At 43.5% G+C, this 24,825-nt stretch overlaps 1 protein-coding gene across 3 annotated transcripts in view; it reads left to right on the top strand.

Annotated features, from left to right (window-relative positions):
* Window positions 1–24,825, top strand: part of LOC137333804 (transcription factor Maf-like) — a 319,825-nt gene that overhangs the window by 167,859 nt on the left and 127,141 nt on the right. The window lies entirely within an intron of this gene.

Below are 24,825 nucleotides of genomic sequence, written 5' to 3'. Positions count from 1 at the left end.
TTTAAATTCCCCAGCTGCCATGGCGGGATTTGAACTCATAAGTCCGGATTTCTCATCCAATAACATAACCACTATTGTACCGTACCCTAATCTTTCAGGAAAAACAAATTCCCTCAAATACCAAGTGCTACTGTACTTCAAACATCACTTCAAACCAGATAGGACTTCAACTTCACATTCCGCTGAGAGCTTTGAAGTTCTGCAGTGTGTGGTGAAAGGGGAGGGGGACCGGAGGCTCTCTGGAAGTCTCCTGTGGTGAATGTATCTTCATTTCTAAAAAAAATTTTTAGAAAAAGAGATTAATGAACACTTGGGGGTGATTACAAAGTGGCAACCTAATTGACAGGTGCTGATAACATCGTAAACTGCAAGAGATTAGATTAGATTGGAGCCTTGAAGTCACCCCCTAGGTAAAGAAAGAAAAGACTTATATTTACATAGCACCTCTTCACGTCTCTGGGAAACTCTTAAAGTGCTTCGCTCACAGTGAATTATTTTTATGTGCAGTGACTTGTCATGTAGGCAAATATGGCAACCATTTGCACACAGCAGGATCTCACAAATAGCATTGCGGTGAGTGACTGTTTCTGATGGTGCTGGTTGAGGGACGAGTGTTGGTCAAGTCACCGGGAGAACTCCATACTCTTCTTTAAATAACGCCATAGAATCTTGAATATTCATCTGAACCACAGGAAAGGCAGACGAGGGCCCAGTTTAACATCTCACTTAAACACTGGTGCGACACTCTTCATAAAGTATATGGTCTCAGCTCTGTGCAGCTCTGTGTTCTGTTTAAGAACATAAGAAATAGGAGCGGGAGTAGGCCATACGGCCCCTCGAGCCTGCTCCACCATTCAATAAGATCATGGCTGATCTTCGACCTCAACTCCACTTTCCCGCCTGATCCGCATACCCCTTGATTCCCCTAGAGTCCAAAAATCTATCGATCTCACCTTGAACATAGTCAATGACTCTATTTAACACAGGCAATGGATGTGAGTGCAAATGCTAACTGTCCATGTCATCCAAGTTCTTAATCTATTATGACACTGACATGTGATGATCGACAACCCTGAAAGCATCACTGCAAGTTTATTGAGGAGTAAATTACCAAAAAATTATTTTTCCGGTAAGAGCATTAGGAACATAAGTAGGCCATTCAGCCCCTCAAGCCTGCTCCGCCATTCAATTAGATCATGGCTGATCTGTACCTCAACTCCATTTACCCGCCTTTGCTCCATATCCCATGATATCCTTATTTTGCAAAAATCTGTCGATCTCGTCTTGGAAGCTCCAATTATATCAGCACCCACAGGCTTTTTGGGGGAGAGAGTTCCAGATTTCTACTACCCTTTGTGCGGTAAAAGTGCTTCCTGATTTTGCTCCTGAATGGTCTAGCTCTAATTTTAAGATTATGTCCGCTTGTTCTTGATTCCCCCGCCAGAAGAAATAGTTTCTCCGTATCTACCCTATCAAATCTTTTTAACATTTAATCACCTCTATCTGATCACCCCCCAATCTCCTACTCTCAAGGGTATACAAGCCAAATTCATGCAACCTGTCCTCATAATTTAACCCTCTGAACTCATGTCCCTACTTCCATCAGTCTGCCATATCTCCTGTTATCTGTCGCCTTTTAAACGTCAAGCTTGGCATCATTGAATCAGCACTTCTTGATTTCTCTCATCCCTTTGACTTTTTCAACATGGTGGGGTCCTGCTATATGGGATTTCACCTAGGTTTCTCAGACATTCAATGGCATTACCATCGCCGAATCCCCCACCATCAACATCCTGGGGGTCACCATTGACCAGAAACTTAACTGGACCAGCCATCTAAATACTGTGGCTACAAGAGCAGGTCAGAGGCTGGGTATTCTGCAGCGAGTGACTCACCTCCTGACTCCCCAAAACCTTTCCACCATCTACAAGGCACAAGTCAGGAGTGTGATGGAATACTCTCCACTTGCCTGGATGAGTGCAGCTCCAACCACACTCAAGAAGCTCGACACCATCCAGGACAAAGCACCCCATCCACCACCCTAAACATTCACTCCCTTCACCACCGGTGCACAGTGGCTGCAGTGTGTACCATCCACAGGATGCACTGCAGCAACTCGCCAAGGCTTCTTCGACAGCACCTCCCAAACCCGCGACCTCTACCACCTGGAAGTACAAGAGCAGCAGGTACATGGGAACAACACCGCCTGCACGTTTCCCTCCAAGTCACACACCATCCCGACTTGGAAATATATCGCCGTTCCTTCATCATCGCTGGGTCAAAATCCTGGAACTCCCTTCCTAACAGCACTGTGGGAGAACCTTCACCACACGGACTGCAGTGGTTAAAAAAGGCAGCTCACCACCACCTTCTCAAAGGCAATTAGGGATGGGCAATAAATGCCGGCCTCGCCAGCGACGCCCACATCCCATGAACGAATAAATAAAAAAAATATATTTTTGAATCATTTTTGCCTGATATCCCTGTTTCTAACGCCCTCCTGCCAGTTCAGCCAGGCAGGCGAGGTAACCTGAGAACAGAATTCTCTGTGATTCTTCATCTTTCTGTTATTGAGAAATCAAAGTAAAAGGTCATAGTTAAGGTCATAGTGCAAGACAGCAAAAGGATTGGGAAGAGTGGATTGTAGGACGGAGTGAACAAAAGGGTGACGTCAGGCTTGGGTTTAAAGGCCTAACAATTGTAGGAGGAAGGGAAGACTGTGGGAGGTAAGGAGTTCCACAGTTCTGAGATGCTTGGAAAGGAAGAGCTTGAGCAATAGACCATGAAGTGAGTATTGGTTTCAACACAATGAGGATGCAGGGGAGGAGGAACGGTCTGTAGTGCAATATATTTGGAAATTCGAAGCAACATGAGTGGAAAGTTCAGAAGAACATCGGCAATAGTAATATCAAATAAAATAACAACATCAAAATCTGCTAGAGAGAGTGGGGGGGGGTTAAATAATGGAGGTGAGAGAGGGGTGATCTATCAGGAGAGCAGGAAGGATGCTAATTGGTCTTGACAGGATGAAGGTGCAAAAATGGGATGGGCTTTGATCAGATTCTGTCTCAATAATCCATTCCCCAAGAAAGGCAAAACTCCATTTGTATGGAGTGCTCCATTTGGATGCTGAGCTTTGATCTGGTGCATTAGTGACCAGAAAGTTAAATGTCACCTGAAACGAAGATTCCTACCTGAATCTCCCAGGTTGTGAATCCTGTGTCCTACCACCAGCCTACCTATGGGGGGGGGGGGGGGTTTCTGTATAAACAGGTTGAAATTATTCTCCAGTATCTGCTGCAAGAACTGTTTCATTGGCAGGCTTTTCAAAAGGCTCCTTCTGCAATGGTGCTTGAGAGAATCGGTCGGCCAGCACATGTGAAAAGCGCTAGCTCACGATAAGAAACGTTTTAACCAGGTCATGGAAGCCTGACTTTTTAAAAGAGTTTCACGTGTTCAAGATGAGTCGACTGCTTCTGGTCATCTGAACTAAAACGCCCACATCGTGATATTTTCCCATCAGTTTAATTCGACCGAGACAGCCATGAGTTTCCATTACCGAGCTAGACCCTTTACTGTAAGTGCACTAAATGCAGATTATTACACAACGGCTTCAACAAAGATTAGTCCCATTTCTATAAAAACCTCAGTCTGCAAATTGTGCAAGAATCTAGTAATGTATTTTGGTAACACAATTGTACAAAGATGAGCGGAATATTTCACACAGTTTTCAACACCTCTGCTGTCAATATTAAGATCTTGTGCAGCAGTACTTTTCTTTCCAAAGTTTTTTTTAATCAAATAAATTTAAATCTATTTATTACACACTCAGAGGAGTGTAGGGACTCCTGCCTAATGTCAGGACAGTGATTCATGAGAAGATTTGCCTCATTAAGCATTCTCAGTTGAAATGAATGGAATCTCGCTCCCAACAAATCACTATTCCTTAATTTTTCCACTGTAGTTTGAGTATTTAATACTGTGACAACAATTAATAATGAACAGATTATCTGGTCATTATCAAATGTTTGTAGGACTTTGCTGTGCGCAAATTGGTTTGCCACGTTTCCTATATTACAACAGTGACTACACTTCAAAAAGCTACTTCATTGGCTGTAAAGTGCCTTGGGATGTCTTGAGGTCGTGAAAGGTGCTACATAAATGCAAGTCAGCTGTGGTTCAGTGTGTAGCATGCTCGCCTCTGAGGTCAGAAGGTTGTGAGTTCAAGTCTGACTCCAGAGACTTGAGCATTTAATCCAGGCTGATACTCTAGTGCAGTACTGAGGGCGATCCTGTGGTGCTATTTTGAAGACGAGCAGGGGAATTCTCCACAGTGTCCTGGCCAATGTTTATCCCTCATCCAACACCACTAAAACAGATTATCTGGTCATTATCACATTGCTGTTTGTGGGAGCTTGCTGTGCGCAATTTGGGCTGCTGTGTTTCCTACATTACAACGGTGGCTATACTTCAAAAAAGTACTTAATTGGCTGTAAAGCACTTAGGGAAGTCGTGAAAGGTGCTTTATAAATGCAAGTCATTCTCTTTTCTTTTAAAGAACAGAGAGAAGCAGACAAAGTCTTGATTAAATGTTGACCTTATTTATGTTATGGATGGATTTACAAGGGTTGCAGGGAGGACGGGCAAATTGACCACGGCACCTTGGAACGGGAGTCCATTCAAGTGGAGGGTGTAAAAACGAACGTGGTAGTGGTAGGGGATAGTATAGTCACGGGGTTAGACACTGTTCTCTGCAGCCGCAACCAAGAGTCCCACAGGCTGTGTTGCCTGCCCGGTGCCGGGGTTAAGGATATCTCCTTGCGGCTGGAAAAGAACTTGGAGCACGAGGGGGAGGATCCAGTTGTCGTGGTCCACATAGGAACCAACGACATAGGTAGAACTAAGAATGAGACACTTTGAGGAGCTAGGGTCTAAATTAATAAGCAGAACCTCAAAGGTAATAATCTCTGGATTACTACTTGAGCCATGCACAAATTGGCATAGCGTCAAACAGATCAGAGAGCTAAATGCGTGGCTCAAAGAGTGGTGTAGGAGACAAGAGTTTCGATTCATGAGGCACTGGCACCAGTACTGGGGAAAAAGGGAGCTGTTCCGTTGGGACGGACTCCACTTAAACCGAGCTTGGACCAGTGTCCTGGTGAATCGAACAACTAGGGCTGTAGATAGGGCTTTAAACTAAAAAGGGGGGGAAGGGTCAGGTGAGGTGAAATTTAGAAATCAAAAGAGAAAATTCAAGGCAACAGAGCAGGGTAGTGATTTGGGTAAAGATAAGCAGACTGTGGAAAGAAGGAACAGAGAGTTTGACAGTAATAATGCATCAGCGAATAAGGTAAAAGCAGGGAAAAATGGTAAAAAGTTAAAATTAAAGGCTCTGTGTCTGAATGCACAAAGCATTCGTAACAAGATAGGTGAATTAGTGGCACAAATAGAGATCAATGGGTTTGATCTAATAGCCATTACGAGACATGGTTGCAAGGTGGCCAAGGTTGGGGACTAAATATTTCCAGGGTACTTGATGTTTTGAAAAGACAGGCAGAATGGAAAAGGATGGGGGGCAGCTCAGATAATAAAGGATAACGTAAGGACAGTGGTGAGAATGGATCTTGGCTCAGAGGATAAGGAAGTAGAATCAGTATGGGTGGAAATAAGAAATAACAAGGAGCAGAAAACACTGGTGGGAGTAGTTTATAGGCCCCCTAACAGTAGCTATACCATTGGACACAGTATTAATCAAGAAACAATTGGAGCTTGTAACAAACGTAATACAATAATCGTGGGGGACTTTAATCTGCATATAGACTGGACAAATCAAATTGGCAAAGGCAGTCTGAAGGACAAGTTCACTGAATGTATTTGAGTCAGTTTCCTAGAACAATACGTCATGGAACCAACCAGGGGACAGGCTATTTTAGATCTTGTGCAATGAGACAGGGTTAATTAGTAATCTCAGAGTCTCTGGGGAAGAGTGATCATAATATGATAGAATTTCACATTGCGTTTGAGAGTGAGGTACTTAAGACCAAAGCTAGTCTCAAACTTAAATAAAGCCAATTACATAGGTATGAGGGGCAAGTTGGCTAAGGTAGATTGGGAAATTAGATTAAAAGGTATGACAGTAGATAAGTAATGGAAAACATTTAAAGAAATATTTCAACATTCTCAACGAATATACATTCCATTGAGACACAAAACTAGGTGAGATCGTGAGTTGTGAGGAGGATGCAAAGAGGCTTCAAGGCGATTTAGACAAGTTGAGTGAGTGGGCAAATACATGGCAGATGCAGTATAATGTGGATAAATGTGAAGTTATCCACTTCGGAAGGAAAAACAGAAAGGAAGAGTATTATTTAAATGGTGATAGATTGGGGAATGTTGATGTACAAAGGGACCTGGGTGTCCTTGTACACCAGTCACTGAAAGCAAATATGCAGGTGCAGCAAGCAGTTAGGAAGGCAAATGGTATGTTGGCCTTCATGGCAAGAGGATTTGAGTATAGGAGCAAGGATGTCTTACTGCAGTTATACAGGGCCTTAGTGAGACCACACCTGGAGTATTGTGTGCAGTTTTAGTCTCCTTACCCAAGAAAGGATATACTTGCCATAGAGGGAGTGCAGCGAAGGTTCATCAGACTGATTCCTGGGATGGCAGGACTGTCGTATGAGGAGAGATTGGGTCGACTAGGCCTGTATTCACTCGAGCTTAGAAGAATGAGAGGGGATCTTATTGAAACATATAAAATTCTGACAGGGCTAGACAGACTGCAGTGTGTACCATCCACAGGATGTCAGCAGGTTGGTCAACCACGGGGAGCATTAGAGGTAAGCCCAATTTTGTCCTCACCTGACAACCACACACACGCACTTTCCAGCAGTGGAACTGGATAGCGATCAGGAGCAGGGACCCTCCCGTACCCGGGGGTATTGAGCCCAATTGTAGCCCTACTACTACTACGCCAGCTGACAGTCAGCTAACTCAGCGCAGATCAGCAATTACGGGCGTAAAACGGGCGCAACGATAACGAATTCAGCAACGGGAAGGCCTGAGCCCAATTTGCATGTGCGCCTGGGCCACTGCTAAATTCGGCAGGCCCTTTCTTTAGGTGGCCATGGCAGCTGCCTGAATTGAGAACATGCATCACTTCAATATTAAAATGAGGCTCCAGCACCCATTTCTGGACCCATTTGCTAAATTCGTTTAAAGCAGTTGGAGATTGAGCAAGCTCCAACTACCTTTTCAGGCTATACAATGACCTGCACCGCGGTCCTTAAAGGGATCACTGGAGGCCATGGAAGAAGCCTGCAACTAAGTATTTTTTTTAAACCTACCTTAAATGCTGGCCTTGCCAGCGACGCCCACATCCCATAAACGAATAAAAAATATGTGGAGCCAGGAGGAGCAGGGGTGATCCTCCTGCCCCCACATTAAGACTGCGGCCAATGCCTGCCCATGCTCACCCCCTCTCCTCCTCCCGATCGGCTCCCCCGTGCCTCTGGACACACCTGTGAGCCTCAGCCAACTTCCGAGCTGGCCTAAATTGGTCAGGCCCTGACAAGTGAGCTGCGTTGGGGCGCCTATCAGTGACTTGCCACAATTATGATGAGGAGGCCCGAGGAACAATTTCGGATCTTCCTCAGGCCTTTCTGTTCTGACACGCCTTGTCTGCGTGTCGCACGGATTGCACCAGGTTCTGGGCAGTAACGAATTTAGGTCCCACCAAGAGGTCTTTGGGGAGTGGGGGAGCGAGGAGGATCCTCGGAAAACTTTTTACCGCCTTTTAATATGAGTCAACGGCAAACAACTTTGATGGCTTTGGATTATATGAAATGTGACTGCTATAAAACCCAGCTTCAGTATTGTTGGGGACTGGTGTCCGAATTGCTTGAATTCAGTCTAAGTTTGAGGAGGGAGTCGCATTTCCTTTCCAGCATATTAAATTGCTTCCTAAAGTGACCGACTGACATGTTGTCAGGGTTACACTCATTTATTTACGTGGCCTGGGTCACTGGACCACAATTAGTCGTAATCCCTCGTAACTGATAGTTCTTTAGTTCAGAACAAATTCCCCGTGAACCATAACTCATGTACAGCCATTGCTACCAGAGGACTGGCGATACATAACACAATCTTGATGATTATAGGTGTCTGCTACACAATTACAGCCTTTCAAATGTTTTCATTCCCCCCTCTATCATTTTCAGCTATTTTAGATGTTGCAGTGGGTGACTTCATTCCCTATTATAATGATGCACTCATTTAGTGACTTAGATTGCCACCTTATCCCATGCCCAGGACCAGACAAGGGTGGGGTAGGGGGTTGCGACCATGGCTCGGTATTTACTTTGCTGCTGATTCATTAAAAGCCGCCAATCGCCGATGCCTCCATATCACAAGATACCAAAGTAAGTAGGGGGAGAAAGTAGAGTTGAAAATAGATGTTTTACATTTTAGAACTTGGCAGACAGCCCACTCAAAAATCAGGCAGATAATGACTGCATTTATCAGAGAAAGAAAAAACCTTTCACGACCTCTGGACATCCCAAAGCACAATGAAGTACTTTTTGAAGTGCAGCCACTGTTATAATGCAGGAAACACGGCAGCCAATTTGCACACAGCAAGCTCCCACAAACAGCAATGAGATAATGACCAGATAATCTGTTTTTTTTTAGTGATGTTGGTTGAGGGATAAATGTTGGCCGGAACTCCCCTGCTCTTCTTCGAAATAGTGCCATGGGATCTTTTGCATCCACCTGAGAGGGCAGATGGAAAGTCAGTCCCTCCAACAATGCAGCACTCCCTCAGTACTGCACTGAAGTGGCTAATTTACGTGTTCAAATCTCTGGAGTGAGGCTTGAGCCCATGACCTTCTGACTCAGAGGCAAGAGTGCTACCACTGAGCCTCAGCTAACACCTTTATGGCACAATCTTGCACACTGGCAATCAGGGAGTGGGAGAAATGTAGTCACCAAGTCCCCAGAAAGGATAGATTTCACCCACACACTCATACTCCCATCATTTCCAATGGCAGAAACAATTCTACGTCTGAAACTTAATCGCCTGAAAAATAAAAGCAGTCCCTCTGCCCAAACGTTGAGAAATAATATAGGATCCAACAAGTAATACATTGATATAAAACATTACCATCCAAGATGTACATACAATGTGCCAGGAGGATTCCAGGAGGACGTAGCTAAGTTTGGTCCTCGCCCAACAACCCATGTTATTATACATTAAAGCTTGAGTATAGGGTAACTGGTGGGTGGAGCTAGAACATTATAATTGGAAACCATTTTGCCTTGAGGTTACCTAATGGTTTGGTGATAAATACAGAGGGATTAACTAGCATTGATTTAGCAATGTTGTTAATGTGAGTCACTGAGCATCAAGCATTTTTGAAAACTTATGATTCAAATCCAGTTTCAAAGTATGTGTATCATTCTAATTGGGTCGAGTGCAACTGCAATCATATTCGTGAGCATTTGAATTTTTAGGTTCTTGCAAGAAAAGCCTTCATTCCTAGTATTAACATGTCACAGCAGGATAGTGCACATGATTTAAGTAACAGTCAGTGAGGAGGATGAGACAAGGAGAATGAGGTATAACAGGCTCTGCTTTTCCTATTCAGCTACGTTGGTCTTGAGTCTGACTCTGATGTCTTATTTGTGCCCAGGGATGAAGTTGATCACCCTGTTTCTTGGAGATCTACGGTCAACACTAGGAGGTAGATTTTCAACTTGCCGTCTGAGTGTAGAACTGACGCTGTGGATTGGCCGCCCGTTCTAGAACCTACCCGATTTTCATTTCCATGATGGGTGGTTTCTATAACGGGTGGCCAATCAGCTACTCAAGTAGGCTGAATATCTACCCCCTAGTGTTGACCATATGTTTCCTGCTGGTCCATTGCTAAGTGTGCATCTGATCCCTGGTAATGGAGCAAATATGTCAGGAGGAGGAAGGAACCTCTCTAGTTACCTGGTGGAACAGACTCGAGTTGCTGAATGGCTTACTCCTGTTCCTACGTTCCTATGATCTAATATCATAGTATCATAGTAGGTACAGCACAGGAGGCGGCCATTCGGCCCTTCGTGCCTATGCCGGCTCTTTGAAAGAGTTATCCAATTAGTCCCACTCCTCTGCTCTTTCCCCACAGCCCTGTAAATTTTTTCCCTTCAAATATTTATCCAATTCCCTTTTGAAAGTTATTATTGAATCTGCTTCCACCACCCTTTCAGGCAATGTATTCCAAATCATTACAACTAGCTGCATAAAAAAATGTTTCCTCATGTCGCCTCTGGCTCTATTGCTGATCACTTTAAATCTGTGTCCTCTGGTTACCGACCCTTCTGCCACTGGAAACAGTTTCTCCTTATTTACGCCATCAAAACCATTCATGATTTAGAACCCTCTCTGTTCTAAGTAGAACAACGTCAGCTTCTCCAGTATCTCCACATAACTGAAGTCCCTCATCCCTGGTACCATTCTAGTAAATCTCTTCAGCACCCTCTCTAAGGCCTTGACATCTTTCCTAAAGTGGTGCCCAGAATTTAACACAATATTCCAGCTAAGGCCTAACCAGTGTTTTATAAAGGTTTAGCATAACTTCCTTGCTTTTGTACTCTATGTCTCTATTAATAAAGCCCAAGATCCCATATGCTTTTTTAACAGCCTTCTCTACTTGTCCTGCTATCTTCAAAGATTTGTGTACATACACCCCAGGTCCCTCTGTTCCTGCACTCCCTTTAAGATTGTGCCATTTAGTTTATATTGCCTCTCCTCATTCTTCTGACCAAAATATATCACTTCACACTTATCTGCATTAAATTTCATCTGCCATGTGTCTGCCCATTTCACCAGTGTGTCTCTGTCCTCCTGAAATCTGTCATTTTCCTCCACATTGTTTGCTATATTTCCGAGCTTCATGTCATCTGCAGACTTTGAAATTATCCCCTCTCTATACCCAAGTCCAGGTCATTAATATATATCAAAAAGAGCAGTGGTCCTAATACTGACCCTTGGGGAAACACCACTGTATACTTCCTTCCAATCTGAAAAATAACCGTTCACCACTACTCTCTGCTTTCTATCTCTTAGCCAATTCTGTATCCCATGCTGCCACTATCCCTTTAATTCCATGGGCTTTAATTTTGCTAACAAGTCTATTATGTGATACTTTATCAAATGTCATTTGAAAGTCCATATACACAACATCAACCGCACTACCCTCATCAACCCTCTCAGTTACTTCATCAAAGAACTCAATCAAGTTCGTCAAACACGATTTTCCTTTAACAAATCCGTGCTGACTTTCAGTGTTCAGTGTTTAGTGTGCATCCAGGACTAGTGATCTAGCATTAAGTAGTCCTGCAAGAGGACGGTATCAGCCTCCAGGACATTATTTAGGATTGTCTTCGGGATTACCTTCATTGTTTTTTTAAACTACCTATTTATTCACAAAAAATTCCTTTCTTCTCCTGACTTCAATCTTCTGGAGCACAGATTCTACTTAGTCACTGATTCACTTGGAACAGATTACAGAGGCACAAAAGGGACTAAGTAAAGGTAAATGTAAAGTCAGTACTGGGAAGAGAGACTCTGGGCCTCAGCCACAGAATCATAGAATCAAAAAACACAGATGGAGGCCATTCAGCCCATCGTGCCTGTGCCGGCTCCTTGAAAGAGCTATCCAATTAGTCTCACTCCCCCCGCTCTTTCCCCATAGCCCTGCAAATTTTTCCTTTTCAAGTATATATCCAATTCCCTTTTGAAAGGTACTATTGAATCTGCTTCCACCACCCTTTCAGGCAGCACATTCCAGATCACCTATAGGGTTTCTTGTTGCTGCAACACAAAGTGAGAGGGGTCCAAAGGCCAAGTTGCAGCTTGGGCCTGTTTACCAGAGGCACCTGGGAGAGTCTAGATCTTCAGTCCAGATATCAGCGCATGTGTATTTTTTCCCAACTTCTTTCTTTCAAATAGGTTATTCTTGCACAGCTTTGAAAAAGTGTCATGGGAAGTTTTAATGTCCAACTAGATATGCAGATGGGGCCTCGGTTTAACATCTCATCTGAAAGACAACACCTCTGACAATACAGCACTCCCTTAGCAGTGTTAGTCTAGATTAAGTGTTCAAATCTGTAGCAGGGCTACGAACCCATGACCTTTGCATCTTAAAGGCAAGAGTGCTACCACTGAGCCAAGCTGTTACTACTGTGGAAAGGAATGCCTCTATGTTCCCTGATGATGTAGCGCTGAATACATACCAATGTTCTCCAGTCATCTATTCATAAGTTTGGACCTGGTCCCTGTTGATTTTGTGTTTGTGTGTGATGGAAGCTAGGAAATGCCTTTTTGCTCCTGGTCAGTTTAGGCGGACTTACATTCTGAACTTGGTTATCTGGTTTCAGCACCTTAGCCTCAAAACTCAGATGTCAGAAAATTAATTATTATTTCAAATGTCACTCATTCAATGAAAAAACTTTACATTTTGAGTCCAGTTTGAAAATCTGATGCTTTAGAATGAATTGAATGATTAAATCTCTTACAAAAATGAGATTCACTGCAACTAATCTGAATACAGGGTGAATAAAGTGCCATAAAGAGTGCAAATAAAGTACTGGGGTTCATTTCTAAAGGAATAGAATTCAAAGCAGGGAGGTAATGTTAAATTTATATAGAACCTTGGTTAGACCACACTTGGAGTGTTGTGTGCAGTTCTGGTCTCCATATTACAAAAGGTATATTGAACCAGTGGAGAAAATGCAGAAAAGATTTACAGGGATGTTACCAGAATTGGGAGGATGCAACTATGGGGAAAGATTGAGCAGGCTGGAGCTCTTTTCCCTGGAAAATAGAAGACTGAGGAGACTTGATAGAGGTATTTAAAATGATGAAGGGATTCGATAGGCTGGATGTGGAGAAATTGTTTCCTCATTCATTTGTGAGTGAGTCCAGAACAAGAGGACATAAATATAAGACAGCCATTGACAGATCAAATAAAGAATTTCAGAGGAATTTCTTTACACAGAGAGTGGTGAGAATGTGGAACTCGCTGCCACCTGGAGTGGTTGAAGCAGGTAGCATTGATGCATTTAAGGGGAGGCTTGATGCATTTCCACCATCTACATGGCACAAGTCAGGAGTGTGATGGAATACTCTCCACTTGCTTGGATGAGTGCAGCTCCAACAAAACTCAAGAAGCTCAACGCCATCCAAGACAAAGCAGCCCGCTTGATTGGCACCCCATCCACCAACCTAAACATTCATTCCCTTCACCACCGGTGCATCGTGGCTGCAGTGTGTACCATCCACAGGATGCACTGCAGCAACTCGCCAAGGCTTCTTCGACAGCACCTCCCAAACCCGCGACCTCTACCACCTAGAAGGACAAGAGCAGCAGGCACATGGGAACACCACCACCTGCACGTTCCCCTCCAAGTCACCATCCCAACTTGGAAATATATCGCCGTTCCTCACTGGGTCAAAATCCTGGAACTCCCTTCCTAACAGCACTGTGGGAGAACCTTCACCACACGGACTGCAGCGGTTCAAGAAGGCGGCTCACCACCACCTTCTCAAGGGCAATTAGGGATGGGCAATAAATGCTGGCCTTGCCAGCAATGCCCACATCCCAAGAATGAATTTTAAAAAATGAGGGAGAAGATGATACTAGGGGCTGGGTGGGTAGAGGTAATTAGAGTAGGAGGAGGCTTCTTTGGAGCACAAACACCGACATGGACCAGTTGCACTGAATGGCCCCTTTCTGTGCTTTGTAGCACAATTCTATGTAATACAATTGCACTCAAAGTAAGCATAGCTTTTGAAAAGTTCAAATACTCTGTAATCAACAAGTTCATTCTTGCTTCGTGAGCATCCAGTTAATTTGGAAAAGCCCCCTATACAGTGCAGTTAATAAACGTTGATCTTAAAATAGGAGATTGTTAATTCATTACACGATTTCTAGGATAAGTTTCTGCTCCCATGACATTTGAGATGTATCTGTCATTTAAGGTCAGCCAACAGAGAACATAAACACATACTCAACACTAGATCACTACAGATCAGATGCATACTCAATACTAGATCGCCAAGGAACATGATTGCATGCATCACTCCAACTAATCCATCAGGTATCAGACGCACACCCAGTCCTGGTCACCATGTCCCAGAGTGGGAGACCCTCAGTAAAGAAATCACTGCTATAAACTGTGAAAATCCTTAAGCTGACTGGGATAAAGTACATTGACCCCTTCACTTAAAATACCTTGCTGATACAGTGTATGCTTTATTAAATATACATTGCTTATGGCTCCCTTTCTAATAGAGAAACCATGGGAGCTAAATTGTAGGCACTACAAGATACCTAAGCCCTGAAATTGGCGTCCGAGATGCGTGCGCACACCAGCGTGACGTGCGCAGGACGCCATCTTGGTAAAGGTGGTTGCCTAGCGAACACCGGCAGCATGTAGAGTAGGGAGATTATGACATAGATCCGTGTGCAATTAAAGGGACCACTACCATTTTGGAACTCCATGCACCAGCCAATGCACTGTCTTAACCTCGCACAGTTGAACAGGTCTTAAACAGCATGGAGATCCCTCCACCAGCGCTATTTAAAGGGATCGTGCAGGAGTTACAGGTTAGTTGCTGGATTATTGCTTCAGGCTGCTGTTGCATTTGTACTTGTTTTTAGAGGTCTCCTATACTTGAATACTAGGACTAGGGGATGGAGCCTAAAAATTGGAGCTAGGACTTTCAGGAGTGAAGTTAGAAACACTTCTACACGCAAAGGGTGGTAGAAGTTTGGAACTCACTTCCGCAAACGGCAGTTGATGCTAGCTCAATTGTTAATTTTAAATCTGAGATTGATAGATTGTTGTTAACCAAAGATATTCAGGGATATGGCGTTAAGGCGGGTATATGGAGTTAGATCACAGATCAGCCATGATCTCATTGAATGGCGGAACAGATTCGAGGGGCTAAATAGCCTACTCCTGTTCCTATCTTCCTATGTTCCTATAATAAAGTTTCAATACTCTACAGGGAGTGGGCTGGCTAGCTGACAGGCAACAGCAAGGGCACTGGCAGCGTGGCAGGGGTGGGCCAGGAATACTGTCATCCTGAGAGAGGACAGCAGGTTCATGTTCCCTGGAGCCACTGCCACTTGCGGCCTTCTGTTATGCGCCACCTTCTCCTGCAAGAAAGCGGGAAATGTGTCGGTGAGTGTCCTGCAAGATGTTTGGGTGATGTGGCTGTCATGGTTGAATAGCTGCCAGTGTGTGACATATGAGTTGTGGATGTGCGGTTGCAACAGTGGTAATGTGTGAGGGTGAGAGGAAGCATCTGATTGGAAGAGCTGAGTACTAATTGAAAGAGTTTGTTGATAGGTGGGTGATGGGGGGTGTAGTGCATGGAGCTTGGATGCGGATAGTGGTGCAATTGGTAGGAGATGCCATTTGATAGTTGAACTCACTTACCTTGACCAAATCATTGCACTTCTTCCTGCACTGCATCCATGTTCGTGGTGCTACACTCCTGGCATTGACTTTGTCTCCCCTACTGCCTCCCACTGCCTCAGGAGCATATGTCTGGAGGGCCTCTTGACCGCCCCCCCCCCCCCTCCCTGCAGATACAGGATGCCCCTCCTTCTGTCCACCTCTTGCACCAAGGCCTCCAGTGCATCATCAGAGAACCTTGGTGCACGCTCTCTCACAGGCCTGGTACAAATTCAGAACGGCAGATTGGTGGGTCTGGTGTGGGATGTAGTTTTCAGAAACCTTTATTCAATATTTTAAAATAAATCAACAGTTTTTAATAATAAGGACGAGACCTGCATCTGTGTTTTACATGTGCGATTTCTGATCTCCGTTCAGACCCGATTCTTATATTTTGAAATTATAAGAGTCCCGCAAACTTTGAGCAGCCAAGTTGTTGCTCATTAAAAATTCCAGAGTTCCCATTATCACCATGCTTCACTATATTACAGCACAGATTCACTTTACAATTGACTTCCACCACTTCCTGCAGCCATAGTACACCTCCCCTTTAAGAGGTGCAGGCTGCCTTTAAGTGGTGCTAGCCACTCCCGATATCGGGGCCTCCTGCTAGTGTGTGCAGCCACTCAAAAGCACAAGTAGCGCTGGCTGCACGCAGCAATCATTGAAATCATCAGGCAGCATGAATGTTCCATGCTGCCTGCATCGCAACGGCCCCAGGCCCGTTTTCTGGGGTTAACCAATTTAACCCCCCATATTCTCTAGAACATGGCTCCCAACGACAGCTTAATAGAGACGGCTCAGTAGAAGTTCAGAGCAAAACATGCAGTTTGCAGTGTTAGAGATTAGAATCTCTAATCTCTTAGGTAGTCCTTGCTGAGGAAGTACTGAGCACTGAGGGAACGCTGCACTGTTGGAGGTGCCGTCTTTCGGATGAGATGTTAAACCGAGGCCCGGTCTGCCCTCTCAGGTGGACGTAAAAGATCTCATGGCACTATTTCGAAGAAGAGCAGAGAAGTTCTCCCCGTTGTCCTGGCCAATATTTATCCCTCAACCAAGATCACTAAAAAACAGATTATCTGGTCATTTATCTCATTGCTGTTTGTGGGACCTTGCTGTGCGTAAATTGGCTGCCACCTTTCCTTTATTACAACAGTGACTAAATTTCAAAAATACTTAATTTGCTGTAAAGCACTTTAGGACGTCCTGAGGTTGTGAAAGGCACTATATAAATGTAATCTTTCTTTCTTGCTGTTCATGACGTCATTATAAACCCTCAACTGTATTATCAGCCCAAATGCACTCTCCACCGTCGTTTGTCCCCAGTATGAAGCACATCCACCCTGCAGTCCTAAGTGGGTTCATACATTCAGATGACAAATTCATAAACTACTTCCTAACCCTTGTTATTGTTGCTTCAAATCATGCTTCAAATCATGGACCAGTGCTGGAACTGTTCCCAATCCGAAGCAAACTGCAACTAAAATAGTTACCATTCCTTGCTTGTTTCATTAGTTTTCTTTTGATTTTCAACTCGCACTGCAAGCCGGGCATGCTTTCGAATGCATTGCATAACGTGCACATGGTATCATTGGATGATATCTCACTGCCAATCCACACCTAAAAGTCATCTAAAATAATCTTAGCAAAGCTTGTATAATTGATCTGAAGTATATACTCTGCTTCCGGGTACCACAGATGTACAAGTGAAACCCTGGATTTACTTACATTTGACAGCATTTCCCCAGACAACAAAAATAACTTACATCCATACAGGGCCTTTAATAAAGCAGATAAAGTACATATAATTTGGTGAGGTTTTTTTGTTTCAGATCAGCCGTGATCTAATTGAATGGCGGAACAGGCTCGAGGGGCTAAATGGCCTACTCCTGTTCCTATGTTCCTATGTTTACTCACTTAGAGAATGCTGGGAACAAAGACATCTCTGAAACAGAGGGGACTGATCCGTGCCTTTGTCACCTCTACGCTCAACTTTTCACTACGTAAACTCCACCTTATTCAAAACTCTGCAGCCCACCTCTTATTCAGTACAAAATCCCACTCACCCATCATCCTTCGCTGACCTCCACTGGCTTCCCACTATCCAACACATTGACTTCAAAATGCTTATCCTCAAGTACAAGAACTTCCACAATCTTGCCGCATCATACCTCTGCAACCGCCTCTGGACTGATGTCCCAGCTCTGCTCATTTTGAGTCCAGACTACTGTGTACACCTTCTTTCTATATTCTACCATGAGTGGCAGTCATCATGACTCAAATCTACCTCTTTAACCAAGCGTCTGCCGCCTCCCCTACTCCAGCTTTCTTCCCAGCGTTCCCTGAATGATATGGGAACAGGGCAGGTACAGGGGGTTAGGACTACTGCCCTTGTGGAGGGTAAACACTAACATGGGCTGGTTGGGCCAAACGGCCTGTTTCCATGTTGTAATTTCTATGTGATTCTATATAACAAAAAAAATCCCATTTTGTTATTAGTGTAACTCAATTATATTTTTACAATCTTAAACTTATTAGTAATGTTTTTCCCTCAGCCTCTGGACAGCCCAGCAGGAAAAAATGACGTAAAGTGAAATCTATCGGGATGTATGTTCATTTTTGCATAAAGGTGACAGAGTCCTTTAATATTGTATTGTAGCAGTGTGAAAGTAACACTCTGAAACTGACAGCATGAGGGAAGGTCTAAAGTTGCATGCCTCTCTGCCAGCACAGCTATATGTGATAGCGATCAGTAACTCAATACGATCTGCTGTTAAAACTTAAAGGTTGAATAGTCCCATTCTTGTCAGAAACTGAAGCACTGCAGTCAGCCCAAAAATGGTCAAAACTTCATTAGCTAGCTGACAGCCTCCGACACATTATATATATCCAGAACTCAGCTCCCTCGAAGACCTAGTCAGTAAAAGGCATTACTCGGTGTAACGCTAAGTCATACAGACCAAAAGGTCCCAAGTACCAACCTTGGTCTGTGCCGAGTTTGCTGATCTCAGCCAGGGCAGTGGTAAAGGGGCTACAGTTGGCCTCAGCATCCTTTTGACTTAGGTAGAGGATAAATAACATCAACTCCTCATCTCTATCCAGTGACCCTTGCTGGAAAGCATCAGGCTCAGCTGCAGTGCCCTCCATGAGTGAATAGCCTGACGGCATTCACACTCTAGGCTCACGCCTGAACAATTGTTGATCGAGTGCTCATGGAAATATATTACCGTATATTTGGGGAGAAAATTGGGGAATTTGTTGCTGGATTCCTTTTGTGCCATCATCAATCATTATAGCTTGGATGTTGAAATTAGGAGTCGATTTAGATACCCAAAGTCCAACACTAAATTCAAGGAAGTGCAATAATTATATTCTTCCCTAGATGTCTTTTGCACAATTTCCAAGTATTTTATGCCAGGATATAAACTAAGCGTAATGATATCCACTGCCAGACTAGCATAACTACACCAGTTTTTATTGTGTTACATTTATTATCTGTCCAGTTTGGAAACCTTTGCTGTGGCATTAATCAGAGCCTCAGCTGTCCAATCACCGTCCATCACTGAACTAGGATCATTGGTAACAACCATACTTCAAACCTCTGTACTCACTAAACTATTTCACTCTCGATTTCCATTTCTCCTCCATCCCTGCCCTCAGTTTTGCCTACTGCCCTACTTCCATGAGGTTGCTGATATTGGTTCTCCTTGGCAACAAAAAAAAAAGAGATGTTGGTTTATATATCGCTGATGATTTTTCAGCTGGTGTTGACTTCAACTCTGTCACTATCAACTAGTTCTAGTGCTTTCTGATATGAAGCTAGAGAAGCTAACAACTGATATCTGCCATGATTATGTTCTTTCACAACCCAGTGCTGGCGAATGAGTCCAGTATCAGAAAAAGTTGAACCATAGGTGAACGATGAGTGTAAGTAAAGGGTTAGCATCCAGGATCCATTTCACAGTAAAATTATCACAGCGTTCCCAAACAGTGCAGTGAAATATTAAAACATGTATAGACAAGTACCAAACATGAAATCCATGCTGGCATGAACTCCATTGCTTTGATTAAATTGGGCTCTGAACGTGCCTTTACCTGTTCAGTCTGGATTCAGCACAAGTCAATAGAAATAAGTTTTAATAGGGGAAAAAAACATGTAAGAACTCAGATATTCAATGGGATATTCAGTAAAAGTGATAAAGGGCAGATTGTGTAAGATTTTGTTCAGGGCAACACAGCTCTCACCAATTCTTTATACAACTGCAGCGGCAACGGTTGGATTAATTCGACTCGTTCAATCACTCACAATGTCGGCCAGCTTCCTTCTATAATATCACCACCATCCCAAGTCCAAAGCCTGTAGCAGAAATGGTACTAAAATAATGCCCCTGGTATTAAAAGGGTTAAACAAAAATATTTTTTTTTGCATTATGTCTGGATAGTCCAAGATTTAAAATATTGAGAAAAATAAAAACTAAGCCACAAATTTCAACAGTGTAATCCTTTAAGAGGTTCAGCAGAGCTCGCACTGCAGTGTAACACTGCAGAAGTAGTCCTTTGCAGCCGGTGAGGCGAGTGGGGGGGGGGGGGGTTTATTAAGCTGCAGTCTGTGGTTTGTCCCAGTCACGAAGGACTTGCTGTTACGTTACTTTGGCATGTTTAGCCTCGCTCAGTATTGAACTCCTGGATCTGAGGCGATGTGTGATACTTGGCTTCAAGACACGCACGTAAAGAGAGAAAAAAACATATCTTTGATTCTGTCCCGCGAGCCAGGACTGTAATGTGAGCAACAGCAGCCTGTAAAATAGACTAGGCTCGAGCTTTCCCAGAGCAGCCAATGGGATTTGGTAGCAGCAACCCAACACCACCAACAAATTGACAATTCAGATTCCCTTATGTGGTGTCAAACAGACATCACTGAGAATCTGTACTCTGTCCAAAAGGGCTCCTTGAATCAATACTGCAGTCAGGATTTAACACCTGTGGACCAGATTTTAGTACTGACAGCCTTAACTTCAGCCAATATCCAATGACTGAATATTTCTGTCAACTGAATGCAAATTAAAAGAGAGGGGTGGGGGTGATAAAAAAGGTTTGTTCTATCTCTGCACATTGTCAAACCCAACAGTACGCGCGCCAGCCAGGAAAATGCCAGTTGCCGTATCTGCTGCCAAACTGCAACCCCTGCGCAGCACAGCTCCTGCCCAAACTGTTTATTGTACTTTTTACTCAAAGGTTGTGCTTAAACTGGCAATATAAAGAGTTGATATTTCATACATCCTTTAATTGCATTCCCATTTGACAGTGTACTATAAATTTGGCCTCCATGGTACCACCTCCCAATAGCCAACTCTGTTACTACAAAGCTCGGAGTAGAGTAAACATTCAGCCTGGTGTCATTGTCAGCTCCATTAGAGTCAACGGAGAATATATGGCTGCGGGGGGGTGGAGGTGGGAAGGAGTGTTTAGTCATGATACTCTGGGCATCATGGTGTGGGGCAGGCTTGATGGACCAGCTGATCTTTTCTTGCCTATCAATTTTGTATGTTCATATGTTCATAGGTAGCTTAACACTTCTGTAGATGACCTCCTCATTTCCAATTCCCCCTCCCCCATACAACCCATATTGTCAACACTCACAAGGCTATAGTGTTCCAGTTTTACCCTGAACTCCTTCCATGATTTATTTTAGCCATTATGGTCTTTATTTAACAGCCGTTCTGTGCCTCATGCGCTGTTGTTGGGCCCTTTTCAGCTATTGTCCAAAACCTGTGTCTCCTTTTGATACCAGAAGCAGTTTTAAAAGATGTGCGCTCTCCGCTGGTGCTCTGGAGTTCTCCTGTTTACATCGTGGGGTGAAATTCTCAACACTGGTGACTGCGGAGATACAAATGCTCCGAGGTTTCTTCCATGTCGCTGCTATGATTTTAAGATTCTGGCCATGGACCTTTCCCAATGTAAAACCTGCATTTAATGGTAATTTTGATTAGTTTTCATTGTTCTAGCAATGAGCTAGCACAGACACAGGTCCAGTGGCCTCCCTATGGTTCTATGGTTTGCATTTATATGCAAAGGTGCTGTGCCTTTGCAGAATGGTTCAGAGAGATGACTAAAAGATGGTTGAAAAATGTACTTTAAGAAAGCTTTTAAAGGTGCAGAGGGAAGTAGAGAGGCAGGGTGGGTTGGGGAGAGAAATTCTAAAGAGTAGGGTTGAGGCATTTGAATACTATGCCACCAAAGGTGGAGCAGAGGGAAGGGGAGGGACGGGGGATGAATAACAGGCCAGAGTCACATGGTCGCAGGACATGGCATGGATGTAAGACTGAAAGACGTTGCGTAGGTAAATGGGGTGAGGTCATAGAGACGAGGACAAGGATCTTAAAACCGATCTGTTGGGGGACAAGTAGACAATGTAGCTCAGTGATGCTGGAGTGAAGGGCGAACTGGGCTTAATGCAGGGCAAGATGTGGGCAGTGAAGTGTTGGATGATTTGGAGTTTATTGAGGAATGGAGGCCAACACGCAGGGCATGGAGAAATCAAGTCTACTGGAGACAAAAACAATGGATAAGAATTTCAGTGACAGTGGGGATAAGTTAGGGGCTCAAGCAAACAGTGAGGCAGAGATGGGATTAAACGGCCTTGGTAGTGGACAGGATACGGAGCTTGGAACTCAACTCTGGGTTGAACAGAAGACAACGGTTGCATTGCAACCTGATTCAGCCTAAACGAGCTGCCAGGGAGAGAGATGAAGTTGATTGCAAGGGTGCTTGTATTTGGATTGGTATGGTTTGGCCCCTTCCTTAGATACCTGACCCAGAATTAATAGTGTAGAAAGACAGCATGAGGTCTTCTCTAAATATAAACATTTCAATATAGAAAATTGTGTATTTTAAAATTAATAGACATGCACAGCACCAGATACATTAAAATCTTAATATTATTAATCAAAATGTATTCAGGAAATTTGATTGTAATGGATGTGACAACAAACATTTGCATTTACATAGTGCCTTTAAGGTTAAAAAAAAATCCTCTGCAGATGCTTCACAAAATAGGGGTAAGGAAAGCAGTCAGAGAGGAGAGATTCAGAGGAGTGACCAAAAGAATTGGTCAAAAAGATGGGTCCTGAGAAGTTTTTTAAGGTGGAGAGAGAGGTGGAGAAGTTTAAGCAGGGACTTTCAAAGAATTGGATTGAAGCAGTGGAACAAATACGATCTCATTCTGACTGTAGCACCCCAGGACTAAGTCTTGTCCATTTTAAAGTACTACTGATCTAATTGCCTACCGGGGTACTGGAACCTGCAAACCAGGATGCCCTATATTCAATCCCCAGCCCATGCTGAGTTAGCTGATTGAAGTTCATAGAATTATAGAATCTTACAGCAGAGAAGGAGGCCATTCGGCTCATCGTGTCTGTGCCGGCTCTTTGAAAGAGCTATCCAATTAGTCCAACTCCCCCACTCTTTCCCCATGGCCCTGCAAATATTTCCTTTTCAAGTATATATATCCAAGTTGGAGCACCTCAATAGGCCTTAGGCCTCTCCTGAAATCATGTAATTAATTTTCAGGTAAAAAAAACAACTATTTTCCTCGTTTCTCAGCCTGAAGTGAAGTCATGGTAAGCGATAACTAGCTATTGGATTGTGTAAAGGACTGACTTGAACTCTACTCTTCTACACTCCTTGCCTGACATCTTTGATTTTGATGGGCTGAGTGTTAAATGAGACAGATTATTACAGATAAACTTAAAAGGACCCCCCCTGTTCTACAAATGAACTCTATGTTAAAGGTACCATGTTGTTCAGGAATTTGTGACTTGCAAGCCACAATTTCCTGTTTATTAAAATGAAATCGCTCTGTGATGACACTATTTCCGACACAACATGCCGTGTGGAAATTTAAAACATGGGGGAATCAATTGAATCCACCTCAAGTTTTACATTAAGCAATGTTCCAACAATAGAGAGAGAACAAGTGAGAGTGAGAGCTAGGGATCATCAGAATATTATATATAAGGCCCCACCTTTAAGACCATTTAAAGTAAAACTCACGGGGCACTGCATCTTTAAAGAGGAAGTCTCACCATCAGAACCTCTTTTAAAGAGGAAACCTCCTGATAAGGACTTCTTTTAAAGAGGGATTCTCACTATCAGCACCCATTTTAAACAGAGAGCCTCACCTTCAGGGCCCTTTCAAAGATGTGGTTTTGCTATCAGGACCTCCTTTAACCAATTAATCAGTAACAAAAAGTGTCATTTAAGCTTTAACATCCTTCTGTTTATTTCTGTCCATTTTTGTCCAGGTTGAACACTATTATTCGAATGGTTAGCACTGATGACATCATTAACAGAAGTGGCCAGGACAAGTTATTGAGCACAACAGTAGGAGCGATCTAAACTAACATCAGTAGATGTAGTCGTTGATTGAGGGTTCTTTCAGTAATCATGTCACTTCAGCTGTATGTATAACTGAGCCCTCATATATTACCTGGCTCAGTAAATCCTTCCAGCAAGTTCTCCTGGTGATATCATCGTCATCACTCACTGTTTGAACAATAGTTGAATATCAACAAAAACACGCAGACAAAAAAAAATGATCACTACTCCAGGATCATTCTAGAAAGCAAAGATAACCCCCGGCCTTCTTTTCTCCACTTCTGCCCGTCTCCTTAAGCCCCTCTCCCCGCCCCCTGCACCCTCACCTCCAACAACAAGTACGAGGAGCTGATGGGCTTCTTTGTCACTAAGATTGAGACCATCCGTTCAGCTGCCTCGGTCACATCCCCTCCATTAGCCTTACCCACCAAGCCAAACCTCTCCCAATTTTTTAAGAGAGGAAACATGGTGGGGCTCCCTCTTTTTAAAGGGAAACTGTTGAAGAGACACCTTCTTTAAAAGGGGACAGTAATGGTGAGATCTCCTCTTTAAAAGTGGGTATTGATGGTGAGACTCTTTAAAAGGAGGTGTTGGTGAGATCCTCTTTAAAAGTGGTGCTGATGGTGAGACTCCCTCTTTAACATTACCGTGCCTACTTAACTGTTAGTTCCAAGATACATATCAATATTTATTTTGTAGAATGATTTCCAGCCTGCAAATCAGAAATCTCTGAAATCATACAACCTTTTACCATTCAAGGCATTTTTTTTGCTGTTTATTTAATCATATTAGGAAACGTTCCACCGAGGTTAACTCTTTGAGACCTGTTGCTCCATTTTCACACCCTTGTCCAAACACGAGATTCAAATTTTCCATTTCCTTTAGATGTTAATCCTAAATTCCAGGTCTCTACATTTTATGTCCTTTCATAAATGACAC

Source organism: Heptranchias perlo, chromosome 16 (genome assembly GCF_035084215.1).
Source record: "Heptranchias perlo isolate sHepPer1 chromosome 16, sHepPer1.hap1, whole genome shotgun sequence".
Taxonomy (NCBI): Eukaryota; Metazoa; Chordata; class Chondrichthyes; order Hexanchiformes; family Hexanchidae; genus Heptranchias; species Heptranchias perlo.
The sequence above is the reverse complement of the archived record's forward strand: the minus strand, read 5'-3'. Positions and strand labels throughout refer to the sequence as shown.